The sequence below is a fragment of the Columba livia genome, chromosome 15, assembly GCF_036013475.1.
Source record: "Columba livia isolate bColLiv1 breed racing homer chromosome 15, bColLiv1.pat.W.v2, whole genome shotgun sequence".
NCBI lineage: Eukaryota > Metazoa > Chordata > Aves > Columbiformes > Columbidae > Columba > Columba livia.
The window spans coordinates 984,116-1,008,606 of NC_088616.1; the positions used below are offsets into that span (position 1 = coordinate 984,116).

At 42.8% G+C, this 24,491-nt stretch overlaps 1 long non-coding RNA gene across 4 annotated transcripts in view; it reads right to left on the minus strand.

Moving 5' to 3' along the window:
• Positions 1 to 7,770: 7,770 nt before the first annotated feature.
• The window catches only part of LOC110362183 (uncharacterized), a 69,802-nt gene continuing 53,081 nt past the window's right edge, over positions 7,771 to 24,491 (minus strand). For 2 of the 4 annotated variants that reach the window (XR_010466270.1, XR_010466267.1), the window contains 6 exons: positions 20,245 to 20,364; positions 19,655 to 19,928; positions 17,123 to 19,406; positions 14,396 to 14,525; positions 13,920 to 14,057; positions 7,773 to 9,487 (listed from right to left, as the gene is read on the minus strand). This is a non-coding gene — a long non-coding RNA (uncharacterized LOC110362183). Of the gene's footprint in view, positions 9,488 to 13,919; positions 14,058 to 14,395; positions 14,526 to 17,122; positions 19,407 to 19,654; positions 19,929 to 20,244; positions 20,365 to 24,491 lie in introns of all 4 variants that reach the window. The other 2 variants (XR_010466268.1, XR_010466269.1) reach the window with 2 other exon arrangements.

The following is a 24,491-nucleotide window of genomic DNA, read 5'->3' on the forward strand; positions in this document are numbered from 1 at the left end:
ATTGTTGTCATTTCTTCTTCCATTTCCACTCTCTGGAGGACATAACAGAGAGAAACAAAAAATTCCACAAAAATGTCTTCTTGTCCCTACAGGCTGGGGACAAAACAATGATAAACATACACTTCAAGACATGAAATCATTCAAGGAAGCTGTGATTTAAACTTTCATCTACCTCTTGCTGCTACAGTTGGCAGACAACAGACACAGCAAACGGGAGACAGTACATAATGTGTGGCTTAAGAAAGGGGCTTTGAGTTCAAAAGTAGGGAAAATCTTCAGATCCAAATAACATACAAAATAATCTCAACACCCCAGAAAATGGTCAGAGAACCAAGAAGCAGGTAATGGGATTGCTCTGTGCCTTCTGTCAGGAGCCTTTTCTCACAGGATAGAAGAAATGAGCTTTTGAGCAGATGGAGAGAATGGAGTGGCACGGTACATTCTCTTTCGAAGGAACCTTCTAGAAGAGTCAGTATAAGTCAACATAATTTCCGCATCTATATAGCTTGAGTAAGCATAGCCTATTAGTGCAGGATGATGTAACCTATGGGAAAAGAGGCTTGAAACTGAGGGAAGATGAAAGAAGATGCAAGATGAAAGAGCTACAGAATATGGTGTGCAACTTACACCATTATTCCTATCACCTCTGTCCCCCAGCTCTCATAGATTAGGAGTGAAACACCATCTACTTCTAAGTATGAATATATTGAAAGAGCCATAGGCAGCAACCAGGGGAGCAATGAAATTGGACAAGTATTTGAAGGATACTTCAAAGAGCTTTACCCTAAAGAAGAAAATTTGATATATTTTTAATCTGATTTTTTCCTTCTTATGGTGCATTTGCACCATAAGCAAAACCTATTTCACCTTCCTTCTATGCACTGAGGCACAAAACCAGCAAATTTGGGAGATCACCTATTATATCTTGCTTCTATTACTCAGTATAAAAAAATAAACTTCAATATTTCATCGCAGTTTCCAACAGAACTCATTACACATACTATTTTATTTCCCAACTCTCTCAGCATTAGTAAATCATCCCATTGGCCTGTCTGGCTATTTTATTTACCACCTTTAAATACAAGTCTAGTTGGAAGCCCCCCTTTCCAAATCTATGTTTAGAAGGTACATTCATGGGATACAAAACAAAAGCAACATAACATCTTCCTTGTATTTAAATGGCATTTATTATGTAAAGCTGTGTGACCTTACCCTTTCATATGTTACAGAACTCCCTTCCAAATGCAAGTCTGTATCTCCCTTCCCAGTATTTACAGAAGCCTCCAATAGGTGAATACAAAGCAGATCAAAATACTTGTTTTCCTGGACATTTTTTTGAGCCTTCTACTGCAATATCCATCACCCTGCAATAGAATCTCTGCCATGAGCTAAAAAAAAGCAGCAACTATTTTACTGGCAGGATGGCTAAAACAGAGCTGTTCAGGTTACGCACTTACCGTGGTAATAGTACAGACTGCGTTAAAGAAGTTAGGACACGGAAAGTGATTGAACTTCTGTTATTTGTGTCACTTATTGACTCCCAGATACAGAACCTGAGAGAGCAGGAACAAGGTGGGCAAAGAAGATTCTGCATCACATATCAGTGTTTTCCATCCAGCTACATGACAGATGCTTATAAAGCTTTAAAGTTCTACGGCTGTTGGCAAACAGCTAGCTCAAAAATAGTAATGTTAACCCCACTGTAACTATATTATTTCCTTGTTCTTGTATGTAAACACTGGTGTGGGAAGAAACCAGGCCTTAACTCCATAAAAACTCCAGTGTACAGAGGCACTTTCTGTGCCGTTCTCCAACACCTGGTGCTTGGCCACTGCATCCCCGCTCCTCACGGTGCCTTAGATCTCCTGTCCCTGTGGAGAGCAAGTTCTCCCTCCTCAGACACAGCCCCAGCAGCGCGTGTGGCTCTATAACACCTTCCTAGTTTCTAAATATTTCACAGATCTCCAGGATCTTGTTGCTGAACAGCTCAGGCAGTCACAGAAACAGCTAGAGACAAAATTAGGGCCAACATCTTGTGAGCATCCGTGCCTCTATAGGAACCACTCAGCTGAGGCATTTGAAAATGTTAATTTGTTTTGAGGAACACTTTTTTTTTTAGCTTGTTCTGACTTTCCCCCCCCCCCCCACATGCTACAATATTTAAAGGACATTAAGACTTTAACAGTTGGTGTCTCATATCAAGGCAAAAAGAATGTACTTTCAGCTGTCTTACTTTGTATGATACTTTTAAAGAGCGTTTATTATGTGCAAACAATTGGCAATTCAGCACAGAATTGTGATTGTTTTTCCAAAGGGTAAAGAGATTTCTTTCTTTGGATTTGTCATTCTTTTCTCTCAGTATACTTTGTCCCTCTCCTCTGAGTAGCCTCCAAAGCTCTGACTTTACACCCATTCCCATGGCAGGCATTCTATACCAATTCTGCACCACACGTACAAAGGCGCTTGTGAGCCCCACCAAACGTAACTCCGAGAGGACATCCCTAGTTTGTATGCAGTTTATAAACTGTTCTTTGAGTACAGATGGATTTTAAAGAAATGAGAAAAAGACTAAATGAAATGTAGTGATGATTTCAAGTCTGATCAAGTGAAAGTAAAGGTTGAAAATTCCTTTACCAGTCTGTTCACATAGTTCTTCTCCAAAACAGCTGTCAAAAGAGAGGGTCTAATAAATAACATTTAATCATAGATTCATGGCTCCTGTACAGAAAAGTGTAAGGCCAAGAATGAGACAGGAATGCTGGTCACAGGGGGACAAATATATCCCTGTTGTAATTCTACTGGAAGCTATAATCTTGAATTAAATCCACAGAACACAAACTTGAAGAGATATTTTGGTAATAATTCTGTAGAATATTTTATGAGAGAATGATTATTCAATAAACATCAAATGCAACTGATAAGTTCAAACTGCCTCAAAAGATCTTCTCTGAAATAAATAAAACTAACAGAAGTCCCTGTTCAGAACTATACTCCCATATTTAGCTTTGGGAAATGAAAACCTAACCTCTCTCATTAACCTGTTAAGTAGCTTTTCACACTTGCAAATTGTCAGGAGCCTTTGTAACACGGACTTGTCTGTACCTTCAGAAGCTAACACGCCAAATAATCACAGGAGCATAGCCCGGATCACTTAATCCGCTGTTTTGCAAAGCCTTCAGCTTCAACCACTGATTGTTCAATGTTCTGTTCTCCAGAATATATTCACCAACAAATCCCAAGAGCCTGAGAGTCCCTGCTAATTACCCCCATGGTATCTGTTCCTCTCCCGGGATTCACCTCCGCTCCTTCTACATGGCCAGTCTGTGCTGAGCACTTTGCTGAGATCCTCTTGATCTAATCCAGCCCCTCTCCTCTGCTTCCCCAAGAGACTGAGACCAGCTCACCCCAATCTTCTTTCCAGAAAATAATAAGACTGATGGAGAAAAAATAAAGCAAAAGCAGTGCCCTGCAACAGCATGTCGAAGTCCTCCTGACAGAACAGATCTGTCCTGTTCCACAAGACACGGGTATGAGGGCAAGGTGACCCACTTACTCCAGGGCCTATTTCACCCAGTCGCTGGGGCTTTCGTAGGTGCAATCACAGTACCAACCATTTATATAATCAAAACACAACCCTTCAACCCAAATAACTCGGTATCTTGTGGAACATTAACAGGAATGATCATCTGTCCTAAGGGTGAAACAAAGCAAGTGTGAAGTCCATCCTACATCCTCTGGCTGATTCGTACTCCTGAGCTGGGCCGTGCTTCTTGATCCAGGTCAATCCACAGCATGGAGAAAAGGCTTAATGAGCAGCCAAAAAAGCTGTAGCTTAACTTTGAAAAGATCTGTTGATAATTTTGGGATGCCCTTGCAATAGGCAAGGATGACTCTCTATGTGACTATAGCAAGTGCCTTCTAGAAAAGTACTGCTGATGTCTAGGCTGGGGTATTTAAAAACAAGATCGACTGCAGGTTATTTTGAAGTATTTCTGCTTGTGAACACTAAAACTGAGAGAGTTTAAACTAAGAAAATGCACTGACTTCATGGCATTAGTTTCCCCTTCAACAGAAAATTGACCAGTCCCCTTGAAATTCCCAACAGTCAGGCACAGAGAAACGCAAAAACAGTGATGTGAAAAGTTAGCTAAAAGAGATTCACATTCTTTCAAAATTGCTTTCTATCTTGGAAAGATTTTAAGATGACCCAATTTGCTTTCTGATTAACAGATTCCTTATATTACACCTAGATCTCTTGCTGGTCCTCATAAATATGGAAAGACTGTGGGTGATAAATTAATCCAAACGATTTAGTCGTTAAGGCACTTCATCATGCTGGAATGAGAGTTCTGTTTCTCCAAGATTTTATGGTCACTGATCCCATTCAGTGCCAAGACCAACAGCTTTAAAAGAATCCCAATCACATTGTGGTTTTATAAAGGTAAAGCCCATGGTTCCAAGCAGTTCCAACTACGCCAGCTGATGTTCACACACTGCATGGAGAAAAACCTCTGCCCTTAGACAAGTTTGGCTTTTTTTACTTTTTATTTTTAATTTTTTATTAATACCCGTGGGAAAGGACAAGGGACTGGTGAAAAATCTGGGGGCTGACTAGAGAAGATGCCCTTGACTTCAGAGCTGGGTGAATACTTCAGTTTGAAATCTACTTTTTTACTGAAAAGATCATGTGTAGGTCAGCCTGAGCTTGGTTCACCCAAACTTGTTTCCATTTGTTTCGAAATGTTTCATAATTGGAATTAAGAGTTATTCTCTTGCCTATATTCTTCTCCACCCTACAAATAAACTGAAAAAGTTCTGTGTCGGGTTTTCCTCAGCTCCGGTCTGTCACATCACTCACAAGACTGCTCCGGATGTCTTGTTCAATAAGCACTTTCATTTGGGATTTTACTTATGCCAGGTATACTAGCATGTCTGATTTGGCTTATTTTTAAGACAAATTTTCCTGTTACATGTGATTTTAAAGCAAAATCAATCAACCTTGTATGCATGTAGTGGTTCACAGCTTTTGTAGCTCTGTTCGAAAACGCAGCAGTGTGAAATGCTCCATGTTCTTTGTTCACATTGTTCCTTTCAAACATGACAGGCGAATGAGAATAGTTTATTATTGATGTTGGCCCATTAAGAAATCTGTTTTATGCTTACACTGGCTGTGGTATATTGAGGCCATGGAAAAAATGACAAAAGAGACCCATTTTCCTGTGTTTGAGTCTGCAGACAGTATCCATTTTCTAAGCATCAGGCAACACATCATCAGACCTCCGAGCTTTGCTTTTCATATCCCAAATCTCTAGTCAATGCACGAAAAAGTAATTCTTAGTTAATAATAAAGGCTTAAGCGACTATCCAAAGGAAGATGGAAAGACTTGCAAACGCAATATCATTGGTAATCAGGTGGGGAGGTTTTCCGAACCCATTTGTGCATCTCCTCCTGCCCCCAGGAGCCTCACACATTCCTATGCCTGCATTATATTTATTGTGCCAAATCCACCACGGTGTAATTATCCTAAATTTTATTGAATATGATGGAAGTATAGTAGATACAAGTTGACACATCATTGTATTTCCTCCTATTACTTGTTTTATTACTTGTTTACTTCCTCACGGTTACTTGTTTTAAACCTTTACGCCAAAATATGGAACCTCCATTTACCACAAAAGGGCACAAATCTCTAACATTTTGAGAACTAAATTTTAAAATTCAAACAAAATGCAGTGGGATTCCACTTACCTACACTAAGTCTATTCCACTTAGCTACACTAAATCTATTCCACTTAGCTACCTTAAGTCTAAACTTTTTCTTTTAGATTTATTTTTACAAGAACACTATATGTATGTATATATAGATATAAATATATATATTGCTGTTGTTACCAGTTTAATGTTACCACATAACCTAATTGCTTAAAAAACAAAGAACAAACAAAAAGCCTCTCAGGTCTTTTTAAAAAAAATCTAACAGACTACTTTCAAACCATGGAAAGCATAGAGAAAATTAGAAATGTCTCATCTGTTTTATGCTTAACTGGAAATTAAAAATGTTGTTGCAATTATGATTTTATATTTTAACTCTGAAACAAAAATTACTAGGCTTTAAAAACTAAAATGGCTGAGTTATTAGAGTCTGTGAGCTGCCTGCTGTGCCCAGGCAGTGATGTTTTCTAATGTGTATGTCTATATCAACATAATGACGGCACCATGCTTCAGATCAACTGGATACTAATTACAGATTTACCTGATAGACTGGAATGGCTCCCAAGGAGCTGTTGCACTCTATTTAGCAAGTAAGTGATTCTCCTAAAAGCTGCATAAGGACTTGTAATGCTAAATAATCTCATCTGGATACCGTTTTGTAACACGCTTTTTTATGAAAAGTTTTGATGAGCTTCAGCTGGTACCTTGCAAAGTTGCGTTGGACAAGGCAGGGGCTTGGAGATCCAGACTGCGGGGCTTTCCTTCAACTCCTGAAGCCTGTTTGCACAGAAGAGAGATCACAGCGCTTTAAGCAGCTCCTCAAACGTCAGATCTAATGTCTCCTTTAACACTGGGAAAAGCAAGAGTTCTCTGTTTCATGCACTACGAGAACTAGGATGCATCCATTGAAAGAATATTCGACAACAAATCGAGTCATTCTTCAAACAACACATGATTAAATTGGATCTCATGACTGCAAGAGATTGTGGAAGCAAAAAGAAGAAGTTTGTTCAAAAAAGATGAATAAAGACGAGCAGAGGGAGCACAGATGCTATCACAGACCATCACCATGGTCTGGTACAACTTGGTGGTCAAGACTCATCTAAAGTTCTTGGTTTTTTGAAAGTAAGAGGATGGGTCGATGGAATAATGGCTTTAAAGGCTTCCTACTGGTTGTGGCAGCGGTTGAGGCGGGTATGGAGCCTACTGTGTTTGCTGAGCACACACAGACGATCGCAGGCTGAGCAGGGCCCGGGCTGTGAGCTCTACTCAGGGCTTACACAAACTTGGAAAGCCTTTGAAAAGACTAAAAAAGACAAGTTTTAATGACTATTCTCCAAAGAGGTGATTAATTTATTCATGACCTGTTACTAAATACGCAATCAGTGAAGTGTAAAAAAAGGTTTTATACTCAATATAATTGCCTGCCTATAATGTAAAAGCAATAATGAAAACACCTACAGTAAAGGCTTGTGAACCCTGTGTGGGATATATGATCCCTTTTTCAGTGTAAAGCAGAGAAATTATTCTGAGCCAGAATCAAGAAGAATTGGACACTTGCTTACACTCCTTACATCTTCTTGTTTCAAAAGCACGGTAGCATAATCAATTGTTCCCACTTCATTTGGAACACTTACAGTTCCTATTATGAATCATCACTCTCCTTGTCTATCACTTAAAACAAACATGTTTTGCTGTTCTTTAATTGTTCTTGTCTTTCAGGTTTTCACTTCTGGATAATAAAATACACATCACTAATGATGCTAAGTAATTTGGTGCTTTCTGAAATACGTACCCTGGGCAAATAAATGAAAATTACACCGAAACAAATTAAAATGCAATACAAAATACACTACAGTTTACAAATGTTGTACTCAGATTACATTCTGGACAAACTCTTGTCATTTGCCTCGGCTGTTCAATATCTTGCTCCACAGGAAAATTTGACATTTGTCTTGAAATAACTTACATTGCATCGAACCTGGCAGCAAAAGCCATTGTGCTCTTCTGGGGCTGAATTAAATCACTGGATAACTAGAGGAAAACAAAGAGAACAGCTGAAGAATTGTTGCAGAATTTTCATAAGTATATGGTGGTACTTACCTTTAATGCTGTACGGTCCTTTTTCCTCAGAAAAAAAAACCCTACAAATGGTTAATACTCTCTAACCCATCATTACAAATCAGATTCTGACTTCAGAACACTAAGTAGTATCTTATCCCTTCACGGTGAGATTTATTCAACAGAACTAATCTGAAAATGAGGTAGCATTCAACATCAGTAATTATAAGCCTGCTCGCTCATTTTCCACAGGTACCTCTGGGGTTTGTTGCAGTGATTTTTGGCTTTTGTTTTAAAAATGACTAGTAAAATAAACATATGACAGTGAAGTGAATGAGACACGCTTGGAAAAATGAGCAAGGGGCAGGAATAGCCATTGCTGCTAGCAAGGATTCCCTGACCCCAGGGACTATGGAGTAAGGCTAAAAGATGACAGTTCTGCATAGCATTTTGCTTAGGAGGATATACTTCATATTTACCTTTTGTTATTTATTCTTTATAGGGCGTAGGTCTGTATTTTGCTAAGCTTTAATGGTTCGGATCTTCCTAATTTCCTTACAAATAATCACACCAAAAATAGCTCAAGAAGTGATTAATGGGAAGCTCCAGTTTCTTATTATTGCTGACTTTATCTAATTACTGCACGTTGCTTTCCACTCCGATATACACACATGCATATAAAAGCCTTACACCTTCCCTCAGAAAAAATAAAATGACAGTAACTCGTGCAATCAGATTGAGTGTAATAGGATTATCTTTTCAATCTCCTCGCTGAGCGCCTCCATGCATGCTTCTTCAAATCAATAGTTACACTTCATAAAGAACTGTAAAATGCATAGCTATTAAGAACAAGAAAAAAAACCTTGAAACACTATGTGCTTTTGAAGTTTATTTTCAGTAAACAAAGTCTTTTGCTTTTTCTGTAAAAAAAAAAAAAAAGTGGGGGGAAGAACAGATTACATTTTAATGCTACAAAAGCTTTAAAAATGGGATTTTCTAAGGAATCCGAGGAGATCAGGCACCTACTCCCTTAAGCCCCTTTGAAAATTGCAGCATTTATCTTCAGAAGCACTTAGAGCAGCTGGAGGGAGCCTGGCTGAAAGAGCCCATCAGGATTTTGTAACCCTGAAGTCATGGAGATTGTGCCACCCTCTTGATTTGCTGGAGCTTTTAAGTAACATAAGTGACATTTCTGTTGCGAAAATCACAAGTGTACCCCAGCATGCCCTGAAAGGCGAGGTGTGAGGAGAGCACATTCTGAGCTTAGAAACGAGGAGAGAAACATGAGCACAGGTTCTCAGGTTGTGCAGGTTCCCAGGTTGTGCAGGTTCCCTGGTTGGGCAGGTTCTCAGGTTCGGCAGGTTCTCAGGATGGGCAGGTTCTCAGGATGGGCAGGTTCTCAGAATGGTCAGGTTCTCATGATGGGCAGGTTTTCAGGTTGGGCAGGTTCTCAGGTTGGGTAGGTTCTCAGGATGAGCAGGTTCTCAGGTTTGGCAGGTTCTCAGGATGGGCAGGTTCTCAGGTTGGGCAGGTTCTCATGATGAGCAGGTTCTCAGGTTCGGCAGGTTCGCAGGATGGGCAGGTTCTCAGGTTCGGCAGGTTCCCAGGATGGGCAGGTTCCTGGGTTAAGCTGGTTACCTGTGAGATGCACGGGCCGAACTGTCCTTGAGCCAAGGAGCCCCATCAGGGCCCAGCACTGCTCCACTGCTTGTCCTGTGCAGGGAAACAAGGCAACAATGGAAGTGGCTTCTGTGCTGTCTCCTGCCGAGATGGGGAGATTCACTAGGAGGCTTAACTGTGTGCTGGTATGACTTGAAGGCGCACGTTCCCAAGGACAGAGCTGCCTCAGCCTGCGCCAGCCTGGGCATCCCCGTTGGAGAGGACACCCCGAGCTCCGCGAGCTGGTGGGACTGGGAGGAACGGGGCTGAGGGGGCTGGGGCCTTCAGCTGGACCTCTCAACGTCAACACTGTGTTAACAGGAAACAGAGCTAAGGTTGGGACCTTCCCAGTTGTTTGGTAATGCTGGGGAAAAAACATCCCAAGGATCAGCCGGTCACATCCACTCATCCCGGATACCGTGAGGGGAAACAGGCTGGAGGAGAATCGTAAACCATTTGTGAGGGGTTCTTCTAAGTTTTATTCTTTCCCAAGAGCATTCCTACTGCACCAGAATTCAGAAGCAAATATTCTGTTTTTTTTCCATAGAAATTTGAACTAAATATATTAAACAGAACTTCTTGCTTATACACAGTATCATCATTAGTCAATGGACACAGAGTCAGACTTTCAAAAACTGTACTTTGGAAGAGGCACAGTGAGTGCTACTAATAGTTCCGTTGAACAAATGGAGATGTGTGAAACCTCTGACTAATTCAAATTGATTCTTGCGCTGACAATGGTATATGTTTGTAAAGGTTTAAGAACATTGATTGAATTTGTTATTATAGCTCACAAGCCACCAACTGTTCCTCTCAAATATATCTTTGTTCTGTTTCTGTATGGATGGAAAGATGAGTTTTCCAATATGTCATTTGCATTTTAGCATTAAAGAAAACAGCTGAACGGTATATATAATGATACAATACGGGAAATATATACACTTGCAAAATGGGAGAAGTGCATTGAGCATATATGTCTCAAATGTTAAGAAAAGTAATTGATCTTATATTAGAGGTCTGATCCTTCTGCAAAACATGCTGCATTCGATCCCCACATAAACATGTTCAATAAACAAATATATACCATTGCATCTAAAACTGGTGAAGTCAAGCCCAGAGAGCTCCTTTCATGCATCATTTTTGATTGTCCTACTTTGCTCTGTCAGGAACAGCAGCGACAGCTTAAGCATTAAAGCTTTGTGACATTGCAACAAACCAAACAAAGCCTAGTTGCACATTTTGGAATTTATTTAATAACACATTAAAACATAAATGGGGAGTTTTCGGCATTCTCAGACAAGAGCAGGCATTGGAAACTCTTTCCAGAGATGATGTTTTCCTCACATAAGGATTCTCACTAGTTGAGTAGAAAAACCATCCTCGATCGCCAGCTCCAGTAGCCGGGCTGGCCAACACAATCACTGCACATTCTGTCAGCGCATTTCCTCCCTTCAGCTTTACTTCTCCAATCTTTTTCAATATTGTTAAAATGAGCAATCATTCGTGATTCATACTCCCAAAAAAGGCAGAAACCAACAATTCCCAGTGGCTATAAATTATTAATGCAATTGTGCCAACCACCCAGAGCTTAGTGCTTTTAAAAATGGAATGAGATTATCTGCACAGTTATTTTCAATCAGATTCATTTCTTATTAGGGGGCATTATGCATATGGCTTGCTTTCAGAAAGCTATCTTCTTTAAAAAAGATTATTGCACAGTCATTTCTTGTGACATACTATGCAAGCTCTACACTTAGATACCAAATCAATATTTGTTTCAGGAAATAATTATATGTAATGGGTATTTTCTTTTCTAGATAGACTGATTCTTTCCAATGTAAAAGCCTGTTCTGTTCTCAGTTGTTACTCCCATTCAACCCCCCCTGCTTTGAGCTGGTCCCAATTTGCACCAGTCTAGCAGATAACAGACAGCGCTGGTGGCTGCACTGTAGCATTTATTTTCTGCAATGGCTTTAACAGGCTGTAATAAAAAAGTTTGCAAGAGTAACTGTACAATGGATCTGGCAAAACACAGCTGGGGTATATGGCTCTCGCAAAAACTACAAGCTAGAAAATCTTCCTTTCTGGTACACAAAAATCTAAAGAAAATTAGACGAGAGCAGTGGAGATTCAAAGAATTTAAGTCTAAAGGTTGGGTTTGTGGAATCCAGAGGGTGGTCAAGGGAACGATTTTCTTTGACAAATGCTGTTCAAATGTCTGTTAGATTTTAGACTGTCCTGTCAGGGCCTGCTCTAGAGGGGATGGGGAAGACACCACATGAACTGCAGAGAGAGGATGATTTTATATTTACTGTTGCATCTTGGAAAACGGTCTTTGTTCTCCCAGCTCCACACAACAAACTCAGATTGTCCCAACATCACACCATGATGTCCAGGACTCACAAACACATGAAATGCAAAGAAACTGCAAAACCTCAAGTTGCGGGAGCAGAAAAGTTATTCTTCTATTCCCCTGAGTACGCCTGGCTAGCAGGGTGGAATCTGACCTGCGCTGTATTCAGATAGTTTGAGAGCTGAAGTACTGAAATCACAAGGCTAAAGACACTGATTCAAAGCACATAAGCATGTTCCACGTAATGGGACTTAAACATATTCTGAGTCAATGAGAATGTCAGCAGAAGACCCTGGCACATGCTTAACTGCCTCACTTAATCTAGATCAAAAAGCAGCTCTCACTTTCTAAGACCCCTGCTTTTTTGCTCTAAGCATTAGATTATTTTATCTCTTGCATTGATGGAAAAGGTGATCTTTAAAGCACTGAGCTGTCAAAATACTGCATCAGAATTTTGCTATATTATTTTACATATCTCATCTCCGTATTTCAAGTACTGGCAATCACCATATTGAACACATCTTCTACAATATGGAGAACTGTCTGATTCCTGCGGTCATATGCCATGGTGCCATTTAACAACATGTATTCCCATCTGTGAATTTGCTTTCTGGCATTTGGCTTGTACTGTATTTTTCCCATCTAAAAGTCTGGCAGGAGTTTCTCACTATTATTCTGATAAGAGTGTGGGTCAAACTCATTCCACTGTGAATGTGCATTTGTAGTTGCCGGGAGTGAGTGATTGATTGGTATCAGGCAGCAGTGTCTTCTCCTGTTACATTTCTGGCATGTTAGTCTGTGGGTAATCAGTTCCACTGAGTGTCAGTCAAACCCACCAGATGTGACTCTAATGGAGAGCTGCTAGTGGCCGGATGTCTGTTTTGTCACTGCTGTGGCTGGAGCGCTCATAACAGTTAAAAAAATGAAAGAAAGGAAAAGAAGGAAGGGAAGGGAAGGGAAGGGAAGGGAAGGGAAGGGAAGGGAAGGGAAGGGAAGGGAAGGGAAGGGAAGGGAAGGGAAGGGAAGGGAAGGGAAGGGAAGGGAAGGGAAGGGAAGGGAAGGGAAGGGAAGGGAAGGGAAGGGGGAAGGAGGGAGGGGATAGAGGAGAGGAGAGGAGAGGAGAGGAGAGGAGAGGAGAGGAGAGGAGAGGAGAGGAGAGGAGAGGAGAGGAGAGGAGAGGAGAGGAGAGGAGAGGAGAGGAGAGGAGAGGAGAGGAGAGGAGAGGAGAGGAGAGGAGAGGAGAGGAGAGGAGAGGAGAGGAGAGGAGAGGAGAGGAGAGGAGAGGAGAGGAGAGGAGAGGAGAGGAGAGGAGAGGAGAGGAGAGGAGAGGAGAGGAGAGGGAGAGAGAAAGAAAGAGGAAGCAGGTAGCTTAGCAAATGTGAGGAAGCCATGTTTAGAAAGTAGCTGTCTTCATAAATCTCTGCATTAAGATATTTAGCCAGCTGATTTTTTCATTGTGAATTAATCACAGGACTATCTGCCCTTGTTTAATCAAAAAAGATTCATGCAAAACAGTACTTGGGATTTTTTGGTATGTCCTGTGGGGGTGAAAGAGTGGTTTTATTATTAATTTAGTTATTTAAATGCTTAGCAGTTCTTGCACACATGCATTATGAATAATCTTCACCAAAAACACCACAGAAATCTGTCTCACAACTATGCCTTGTAGGCAGAAGCAGAGTCCCATTAAAGTAAACACTGTCATGAAGACAGAAAGGATGATTGTTCTCTCCCAAAATAAGCTTAAAACTCAGTCATAGGGTAGGACTGAAATTATTTTCATTTAATTAAAAACCATAAATCCATCCAGTTTTAGATCCAATATGAATCAAAGACTGCAACTTGAAATACCCCAAGATTCCTTTTCCATCCTGGTTTATATCTGAGACTGGCCCTGGCCATTTGACAACCAGCAGACTGGAACTTCCAGCTCATACTTATGACAAATGTGGTTAATCAAAATGCAGACATTTAAGTGTAGGGATATTTATTCAAATTTAATCTTTAGCAATTGTGCATCCAGTTCTTCTGGATCTAAACTTCATTTATGGATCTGAACAGACCTAATATAACTTTTTAACAAAAGGTCAGTTATTTCATTGCTGTTTAAGATTATCTTGATGTTTTACTTACCGTATAAACAGACTTCTATTGTGTATTTGCCAGCCTTTCAGTAGCAGTTAAATCTGCTGCCTACACAGTTCACTTCTCCTCTTCATTCAGTAGCTTCAGCAATATTATTGGTTTCAGCAGGATTTGGCTTCAGAAGGCCTGTTGTTTGAAAACAAAAGCAGAACGTGTAACACACGCAGCCAAACTCACTGGAACCACCGCGACCACCCCAGTGTGTGCAGAACCGAGCACGGGAACCAAACGGCGTCCGTGTCCCGACGCCTCGCAGAGAACGAGCTCGGAAACTGCCTCCGCATTCGGAAATTTTAAAGCATTAAAAACATATTTCCTATAAATAATTATCAAATTTCAGAGTGAACTTGGAAGGTGAGCTTGTTTCAGGAATTGCTACAAATCACCATTTTGGTTTTTAGACTTGATTTTTAATAAGGTAGAATTGATTAATGCTATTGAAATTGAATCCAATATTGAATTACCTTGGAAATCCCAGGGTATGTTCTTGTCCTCATGCAAATCTATAGCTGTTGATGGCTGACAAAATTTATCTTCAAACCTATTCCAAATTTGGCAATTAAATTGATGCACATGATGTCTAATGGAGGACACCTGGAAGAGAGTTTTTGTAAGTGACAACGCAGAAGATTTTTCATTTAGTTTTTAAGCAAACTATAGCTTAAATCAAGTATGAAATATAAACCTCACAATGAGAATGGAGATGGTGATTGTGCTTCATTTTGATCACGCAGTGAACATGACCCTTTCTCTACTGACACCTTAGAAAAGATACAGATATACATCCCATATAACACACAAATTGACCTCAATTCACTGACCTAAAACATTTATATGCTTTTAGTGCTTTTAATTTTCAGTGAAAATGACACAGTGTCTCAAACACATCCCCAGACAGCATTATGTTTTTACATTTTATTAATAGGTCAAGAATAGATGAAGATCACAGTAATTGGTCCTAAAATGATTGTTCTACTGAAGCACATTTCATAAACTAGAAGCAAACTTGGGTTTTTTTGGCACTTTTCTGATTGGTACCAGTGATTTGCTTTTCACATTGCTGAGATACAATTTAAAGAAGAATTCTGAGGAAGAAATTCTACTCTCACCTTCCCCACATCTTCCTTCAGTTAAATTAATAGCGCGGAGAAATGTAGAGAAATTACGAATTATTCTAAGGACTCAGAATTCAGCACATATTATTTTTACACGTCTTGTGTGTAAATGCATACATGTGGCTGTATATACGCACACAATATACTCCACGTTTTTTTATGTGTGACTTCCTTGCACCGTAAATAGACAGGACATAATGAGCTGTGGCTTTAATTATTCCTTGTAAGCAAATATAGCACAGAAATTTGGCAAGGAGGATACTGGATATAGATAACATTGATAATGCCAAGAAAAAGGATCTAGATGTGATTTCAGGAAAAAAAAAAAGAGCAGTTTGGCAGTAAGGATATTTATAGCACTGGATGGATAGAAGAAACGTGGAGCTGAAGTGAGGAAGTCGAAGGCAGCAGTGAAGGGGAGGGAGGGGAAACGCCTCCCAAAGACAACGATCACCAGGACAATGTGCCCAGCAACGCCCCTCACATGTGCTAGAAAAATGGAGCACTGGACAGGAGAGTTTCATAGCACACAAACCTCCATAAAGGGGCAAACGAACCATCACCGAGCTGATTTTGTCCCGCTATGAACTCAGGGAAACGCTGCTTCCAGTCCCTTATCAATCCACCTGTCCTTGCCCGTGCTCTAACAGCAGTTCTGCAAAACTTAATTAACTGGGACCTATAAAGTCCTGCAAAGTTAATATTAAAGCGGTCAAGCAAGTGCAAACTATTACTATTTTTAATAAGGAGACCTGCTCCTTGGAAAGAGATAAAGTTTTACTGCACATTTAGGAATGGGTTAGGCCCCTAAAAAACAAATAGTGAAGGAAAAACAAACTCAAACCCCATAGTTTTAATTTGAGCCTCCCTTAATTTAAAATCTGCAAAGAGAAAAATAACTGAAGAGATGAAGCATAAAAATGTAGTAAGCGTTTTGTACTGTATGTAATAGTTCTTGAGTGCAACTAAAATACAAAGGAGGAAGAATAGCAAATTCTAGAATTTAATTATAAAGGGTTGCAAGTGTTTGTCTATCAAACTAATTCCCTTCATATGCATGTTAGGAAACCTTGTTGATGTTCTCAGAGGTGTTATTTCCAGGCTGCCGTGGGGAGCGCGGTGTCTGCCCCTCACTCAGGTGGTGCTGCAGGAGAGCGGGGACGTCCTGCCCTGGAACCCCCGGACACGGCTCTGCCCCCGTCTGCACAGGGAAGGGGACCAGCACAACCAGATATCTGCTACACATCCAAGAGGATATTAACAGCACACACCTACAGGAGAACAAGGCAGATACTGTGTGTAACGCTGCCTCGGCCAGGGGCAGGTACCGGCACAGGTACCAGCACAGGTACCGGCACAGGTACCAGCACAGGTACCGGCACAGGTACCGGCACAGGTACCGGCACAGGTACCAGCACAGGCAGCGACGCTCTGCAGCGCAGCATCACCAGACTCGGTCCTTAGCGCCTTGCTGATAAACCTGTGCTTTTAGCTCAGCAGCAAGCAGACATGCCCTTTCAAACTGCCACTTTACAGCATCTTCATCGTGAGCTACTAGTAGTGTGCTGTTCATACACATTTTTTTCCTATGTATATATTCACATCCCTCCAACAACAACCTGCTCTAATGACTACCTCCGAGTACCTTCAAACCGCTTGTCTCTGGCATCTTTTTATCCTTCCTGGCCAGCTGATCAAGTACAGGAACATCAGCGATTTTTGTCAGACCCGCGACATTAAGAGTGAGATTTCAAAACACGTCAAAGGATGGTACTCAGGAAATGCTTTACTGAGGCTGACTTACTTCCTAAACCCAGCAAGTGGTTTGGCTGCTGCATTTACATCAACATCCCCAGAAAGCTGACGGACTCTCATGTCAGAGAAGATACAGAAGCTTTTACAGCTCTGTAACTGTTTTGTTCTTTAGGATGCTCTCAGTTGATCAAAAAACCTCCCCCAGAGAAGCAAGCGGTTGGGTTGTGTTGTGCCAGTGCCTGTGCAGTGTCACTTGGGCAGCGCCTTCACGTGTTCTTTCTGCCTGGTAGGTACTCCATGTTTGCGTTTGATTGCTCTCACCTGCTACAGCTGGTAGTTGGCTTTCTAACAACCTCTCGAATGCCCCGTGTAAGGGCCTGGGTGCTGGGGACAGCGTGTGACACGGGAGCATCGCACAACGGAGCCTCTGCGGGACCTGCAGATCACAAACTGTGAGTGCTGAATGGACCTGTTGCAAGTAGCAAAGTATGAGCAAGGAATTTGTAACTAACATTCAGAACTCTTCAGCCCCGTCCTGTTTATGGCTAAAACTTTTCAGGTCTCCCAGTCCAGCAAATGAATCAGGTAGCGGCTTTGCTGCTCAGCAGTCCCAGGTACTGGTAGGAGTGTACTACAAATCTGTCTCAATGTGTGTCTTGTAATAAAATGCAAGAAAGTTAAAACAAATGTAGTTTTTTATAATGTTCTTACTATGGTTAGGGACACTGAATGATAGCAGTTAGTGTTTTTCATTCGTTATATCTTGTGAAAGAACTAAAGGGGCTTAGAAGCCTCCTGGCCTGGCTATTTAGCACCAGTTTTTATAACATTTGCTTCTCTACAACACACTCCTAGCAAACTGTCAGATACAAGTGTAAATCTTGATGTAGCTACATACTAGCCCCTTTGAATCATTCACATCATCTCCTTTGCTCCTCCGCATGCCATCTTCATCATATGTGAGCATGCATAGTATTTCCAAACGTCTTTTGGGTTACCACGAAGGCCAATTCATGAGAAGATAATGTTTGCACTTAAAAAAAATTATGTTCACTCATCAAGGTTTTACTCATACCTGAAATTAATTAGGTGTCGGTCTGAAAAACAAAACTCCAATAATATGTTAAAAATGAAACACAGCACTGCAAGAATTTCCATGCTCACTAACAGACATCACAAAGTACGACTCTGGGCTTTCCCCCAGTCCCAGGATCAGTATTTGTTAGAGTTGTTGATTGTCGGATTACAGAAACAAAATAGACATGAAAAATAAGGCAGGAAAAATACACATCACTCGCATCTTTTGGAGTGTCCAAGCACAAAAACAAGCATCCAGCTGCTCTGTTCGCATCTCAATTAGTGATAATTAGTCAGTAATTTGAAATCCTAAAAGCATCACATATGACAAAAGATTATTTCCACTTTGTGACTAGTCTCTAACTGCTTAGATTGATTAGAAACAAAACCCAAAAATCTTTCAGCTGCCTAGGTAACACATTTCCTCATGTTCATTGCTAAATTTCTAGAAAAAGTCTCTCAAGAGGCCTTGAGTAATTAAAGAGGTTTTAATCACCAGGACGCTGTAGTGAAGGAGGGCTGCTAATGATATGCCAGTGTGCTCAGTACTAGATGGAACATAAAGGCAGCTACGGATCTTCCTCGGGGTGATCCCTTCTGCACACACAGACAGCTAACCCAGCAGTGCAGAAACAGCGTCACAGCGCAGGAGTTCTCCTGTTCGAGTACGTGACCGACCTACTGCTAGAGCACGTCTCCGGCCGCCCGTTCAGCTCCACGTCAGCACCCTGTCTCACTGAGCACCCTGCCTCACTCAGCACCCTGTGTCACTGAGCACCCTGTCTCACTGAGCACCCTGCCTCACTCAGCACCCTGCCTCACTGAGCACCCTGTCTCACTGAGCACCCTGCCTCACTCAGCACCCTGTGTCACTGAGCACCCTGTCTCACTGAGCACCCTGTCTCACTCAGCACCCTGTGTCACTGAGCACCCTGTCTCACTGAGCACCCTGTCTCACTGAGCACCCGGCCATCGTTGCCACCACATCAGGCTCCTTCACAATCACTCATTGATTTCCCTCTCCTAACTCACACCCCATTTAGCAGAACATTCTTCCTTATTTCCAGCTGGGGAACTGCGGTGACAGAAAGACTGTGGTTAAATTAGAGATTCAGCTCCTGCCTCGCAGGTCAATCCCGCAGTGCTGGTCCCTGGTCCATCCCGCAGTGCTGGTCCCTGGTCCATCCCGCAGCGCTGGTCCCTGGTCCATCCCGCAGTGCTGGTCCCTGGTCCATTCCGCAGCGCTGGTCCCTGGTCCATCCCGCAGCGCTGGTCCCTGGTCCATCCCGCAGCGCTGGTCCCTGGTCCATTCCGCAGTGCTGGTTCTGGGTCCATCCCGCAGTGCTGGTCCCTGGTCCATCCCGCAGTGCTGGTTCTGGGTCCATCCCGCAGTGCTGGTCCCTGGTCCACCCCACAGCACTGGTCCCTGGTCCATCCTGCAGCGCTGGTCCCTGGTCCATCCCGCAGCACTGGTCCCAGGTCCACCCCATAGTGCTGGTTCTGGGTCCATTGTGGGTCCGTGGATTCCCTGACAGAGGGCATGGGAACAGAAATTAGCCTTGAGGATATGAAGGCCTACCTGTGAGAAAGATGGGAGTAAAGGAGTATCCGGAGATGTTAAGGATGTACCCATGAGAGAGAAGGGAGTAGAAGAGTAACATGATAGCAAAATTAGCCAATGAGATGTTACTGCTGTAACTTGTAACCAACAGTGAAGAGACACATGAATTAGTAAAACTGTATAAAAATGCACTTGCGGCAATAAATGGCACCTACTACTTTCATCCTGGATGAACTTGGTCTATGTCGTTTGTCTGTCCCAACCACGACAGTCCATCCCGCAGTGCTGGTCCCTGGTCCATCTCCACCTGGTGTCCTCGCTGCTGCAGAGACAGGACAGCAAGCAGGAGTCCCCATTGCTGAGAGGAACCGCAGGAGTGCTCTCAAAACATCCTGCAGTAAGGCTTTTCCACAGTTCTGCCACATCCTAAATCACGTCATTGCGCAGAACATTTTGTGAACCTTCTGTACCAGAAGAATCTGCAACCACCTGCAGTATGTGAACACAGAACTAACATTTATTTCATCTGTTAGGAATAATGGTGATGTCTTAATGCCACAACGAAATACCACAAATCAAAGCAGCAATTAATCACAAGTGAAACCACAGGGCTGAAGTCCATCCCATGCACCCACAACACACACACAGGATCAGGAGAGGAGACAAATGAAAAAAGCACACACAACTGAAGCCCAGGTAAACCCTGGACAGAGGTGGAGCACAGTGTAACGCCCCTGCGCTTTGGGACAGACACGTCACGCTGCAACCAGTGCGCTTCAAAATCAGCGGGTGATATATAAGCTACCTGGAAATAAACTGACAGCATGTTTGATGGAGTTTAGAGGAAAAATACAGTGGCTGCTGCTGAATTTCCCAAGTCAGAGATGTTGTCCTTGCCACAGCTGGGAGGGATCCAGATGTGCTGCTGGAATGAGAACACAAAGCAGTTTATCTGGGCTCTGAACCTCTTCGCAGGGAAGCTGACTGAAAAACTCCTGCCAGTTTAAGGAGACGTGAGCAAAACTGATTCCTAGTTTGTGGTTTTATCATATATTTTCTTAGTTTTCATATCTGATACTTGCATTTTAAATTAAAAGTCCCTTTGTTAGGCTGAAGTTACTGTGTGCATTTGTGATGTTCACAAGAGGCAACCTAGAGTATTTCAACCTGTATCTAGTGAATCATATATTATTACTGGATCAAGATGGTCTATTATCTCTTATGGGACAAAAACCTGTGAATTATAAAACATTAAATAAGCCCAAGAAGCTCATTGCCTCTAGCAGAAGACAGGTAGTGGTACAGATAGCTACAGCTCTCTCTAGCTCTGGAAAGCATGAGTTTCACCACTATTTAAGTCCCTGGCCTTTGCACTTCAGGTAGGTATGTTGTGCCACCCACACGAGTTCCTAACCAAAGCCTGAGTTCAGCATGTGTGCACTATTTCTGAGCCCCAAAAGACACTGCAACATTTGGTACAGCCAAACATCTTGCTTAATTCATTATTCACTATTTAAAATTTTGTCAGAATTCCAGGCATGAAGTGAAAGAATAAAAAAAGTAAGATGAAGAAGTTAAGCAATCACACACCACCATCAACAACATAAATAAATCAGAGAGCCCATATGCTGAAATTCACGAATCCAAATTACATGGTGAAAATCTTACACATGACAGAAAAAGCACAAAGCCCAGGATAAAAGCATAAAGGGGCACATTTCCAGTGAGCAATGCCACAACTAGTAATGCCTGTAAGTACATGTTTTTGCTATGAACATGTAGCTTTAGCGGTTGTGACAGTAAACATCCCTTCCTGATGCTTCCTGGAAACTTCTGCAACACACCGCTGACCGGGGACACACAAAAAGCTTTGCTGTCAAAGCTCCCACCAAACCCTGCGATTTCTGTAGCAAATGACAGCTTTTCCCTTCCCAAGGCTTCACCGAATCAAGAGGAAATTCAGCCGTTCCGTAAGTGCTGGGGAGCGGGGCTGGCGGAGCCCAGGGCTGTGTTCGCCACAGTCACAGCCTCCGTGACACATCTTTTGTAGCTTTGGCAACCCAGCTTTAATCTTTGTATCACACCAGCGACAAGGTGAAAAACCAGCACTCTGGCTTTTTCATTTAATAGATTTGATTGACTTAAAGTTTCAAACCTGATTATAGGTGCATAAGGATATTTAGCAGGTATTACAGGAGTCTAAGGAGAAGCCCGAGCCGGCGGATGGCAAACCAAAAGTGTCTGCTTCAAGGCAAAGGGAAGATGTGGGAGCTGAGGGACAGGGTGTCTACCCGGGGGCAACAGCAGAAGTTGCCCCTGTAGAAAGTGTGGCCAGCAGGCCCAGAGCAGTGACCGTCCCTGTGCTGGGCACTGGGGAGGCCAAACCCCGAATCCTGGGGTCAGTTTTGGGCCCCTCACTACAGGAAAGGCCTTGAGGTGCTGGAGCGAGTGGAGAGAAGGGAACGGAGCTGGTGAGGGGCTGGAGCACAAGTGTGATGGGAGCGGCTGAGGGACCTGGGGGGTTCAGCTGGAGAACAGGAGCTGAGGGGAGACCTTCTGATCTCTGACCTGCCTGAAAGGAGCTTGGAGCCAGGGGGGTCGGGCTCTGCTCCCAGGAACAAGCGCCAGGAGCAGAGGAAACGGCCTCAAGTTGCGCCAGGGGAGGTTGAGGTTGGATGTGGGAACAATTTCTTCCCCAAATGGCTGTGGGGCATTGGAACAGGCTGCCCAGGGCAGTGCTGGAGTCACCATCCCTGGAGGGTTGGACAGACGGACATGAGGTTCTCAGGATATGGGTTAGAGGTGGGCAGTGTTGGGTTAACAATTGGACTTGATCTTAAACATCTTTTCCAACCAAAAGGATTCTATGATTCTAAATGGGCTGTAGCCACCAAACAAAATGATGTTGTTGTCAGGTAGACTTAGAAAATGAAACTACAAAGCTTTCTTAGCAAAGATGAGTACCACTGACTTGATCAAAGTACAAAGGATCCAAAACACTTCTCAAATTCAAAATACAGCTGACTGCAAGTCATGAAGGTGCACTTTGCTGTAGCAGTTCAGACAAGGATGCAAAATTTGATAGGCAAGCACCCTCCTCTGAAAGGATACAAACCTGTGATGCTGGCGTTTGACACACTTCTGCAAAATTTTGCACGGAAAACCCTAAATATTAATTGCTCTGCGCTGTCACTGAATAAAGTTTTAGCATAGCAGTCCTAGGGAAATAACATTTAATAATAAATTATTTATAAACTGCAGAGGGTTTCTATAATGAAAATATCACCTACCATAAAAGTTAGGTTTGTTGTTATCTGAGGGGACTAGCTAAAATTATTGGCAGAGTATTAATAGTGCCACCAAGTTGGAAACTGTAGGTAGGAAAAACACAAGAGAAAATAGAATGTTATCAGAAACCTTCAGGCTAGAAATCTGCCTTTGAATTCCTGAATGTGTGATAAAAAGAGTTATATAACACCGTTAAAACTCAATAAACAAAGCCTGTCTGCTTAGGAAGCCAGAATTAGACCATTTGTTTCCCATAAGGAGGAATGTTTAAAGTTATTTCTCTGTCAACGGTAAAATTATGAATAAACCTATTGAAAAATATAGAATCTGTGGGAGTAAAGAATATGCTTGGCTATAACTTCACTTTTGTTTCACTACAGAAGTATTGCTAGTTAAATGTTCCTCTATCTTAAACTGTCGCAGCTGGTGAGATAGCTCTCCGTTCTAATCACCCACAGAGCGGGAAAAAGGCGCAGGGCACTGAAACCAAACATCGTCCTGGCAGCCCAACCACCTCATTTGGTGAAAACCTCTGGAAAAGAAAACCAGCTTTAGCCAGCTTAACAGTGTCCTCGTTGGCTGGTAATGACCTGTTGTAGAACTACCTGTGTTACTGGAAAATGTAAAGCTTTTTAAAATTACCAGAGGTCATAATGTAGGTTTACAGTATTCTCTTTTCTTCAAGCAAGTGAAAATAAGGGTCACGGGTAGCACATATAAGTGGCACTCAATCTTTTAAATACATCCCTGACTGCAGAAAGTGGCCACATCTGCTGCTCAAACACAGTTTGAGTGTTCAGACAGCATTACGAGCATTGGATGAAAGGTGCTATTTAATTTCTGCCTCTCTCTTCTGCTGCACACATAAACCGAGCAAGCCCAAGAGCATACCCGTGATTCTCACTCTGGAAATGAGTTTTGTAGAAATCACAGCTGACCTGACATGGGCAGGTGTATGAAGGTGTATGAAGGTGTATGAAGTCTGGTCACTCAGAGGGGTTTTGTTCCCCACAAATAAGGGAGAGAAGATGCTGCTGGGAGAGGGGAGCAGTAGCAGAGAACACGAAGGAGCAAAGAACATGAATAGGCAGAGAACATGAAGGAGCAGAGAACAGAAAGGGCAGAGAACAGAACGAGCAGAGAACAGAACAAGCAGAGAACACCAACAGAATGAACAGAGAACACGAAGGCGAGCAGAGAACAGAACGATCAGAGAACAGAAAGGGCAGAGAACAGAACAGGAGAAGAGAACAGGAACAGAACGGGCAGAGAACACGACCTGGATCCGGCAGCGCAGCCGAGCGCGCCCCAGCAGCGCCCCCTGGGGGCAGCGGGTGCGAACTGCGGGGCAGCGGCAGCACGGAGCGGGCGGGGAGCCCCGTGTGGTCCCTGTGGAGCAGAGCGGGCTGAGCACCGCCCCGGGTTGTGCCTCCCAGCACAGAACAGACACCGACACACTAGAGCCAGCTCGTTAGGAGGCTGGAGCATATAACGTACCTGGAGATCACACCATCATTTTGGTTGGAAGAGACCCTTAGGATCAAGTCCAACCACAACCCACCCCTGGCACTGCCCATGTCCTGAGAACCTCATGTCCGTCTGTCCAACCCTCCAGCACTGCCCTGGGCAGCCTGTTCCAATGCCCCACAGCCCTTTGGGGAAGAAATTGTTCCCAGATCCAACCTCAACCTCCCCTGGCGCAACTTGAGGCCGTTTCCTCTGCTCCTGGCGCTTGTTCCTGGGGAGCAGAGCCCGACCCCCCCT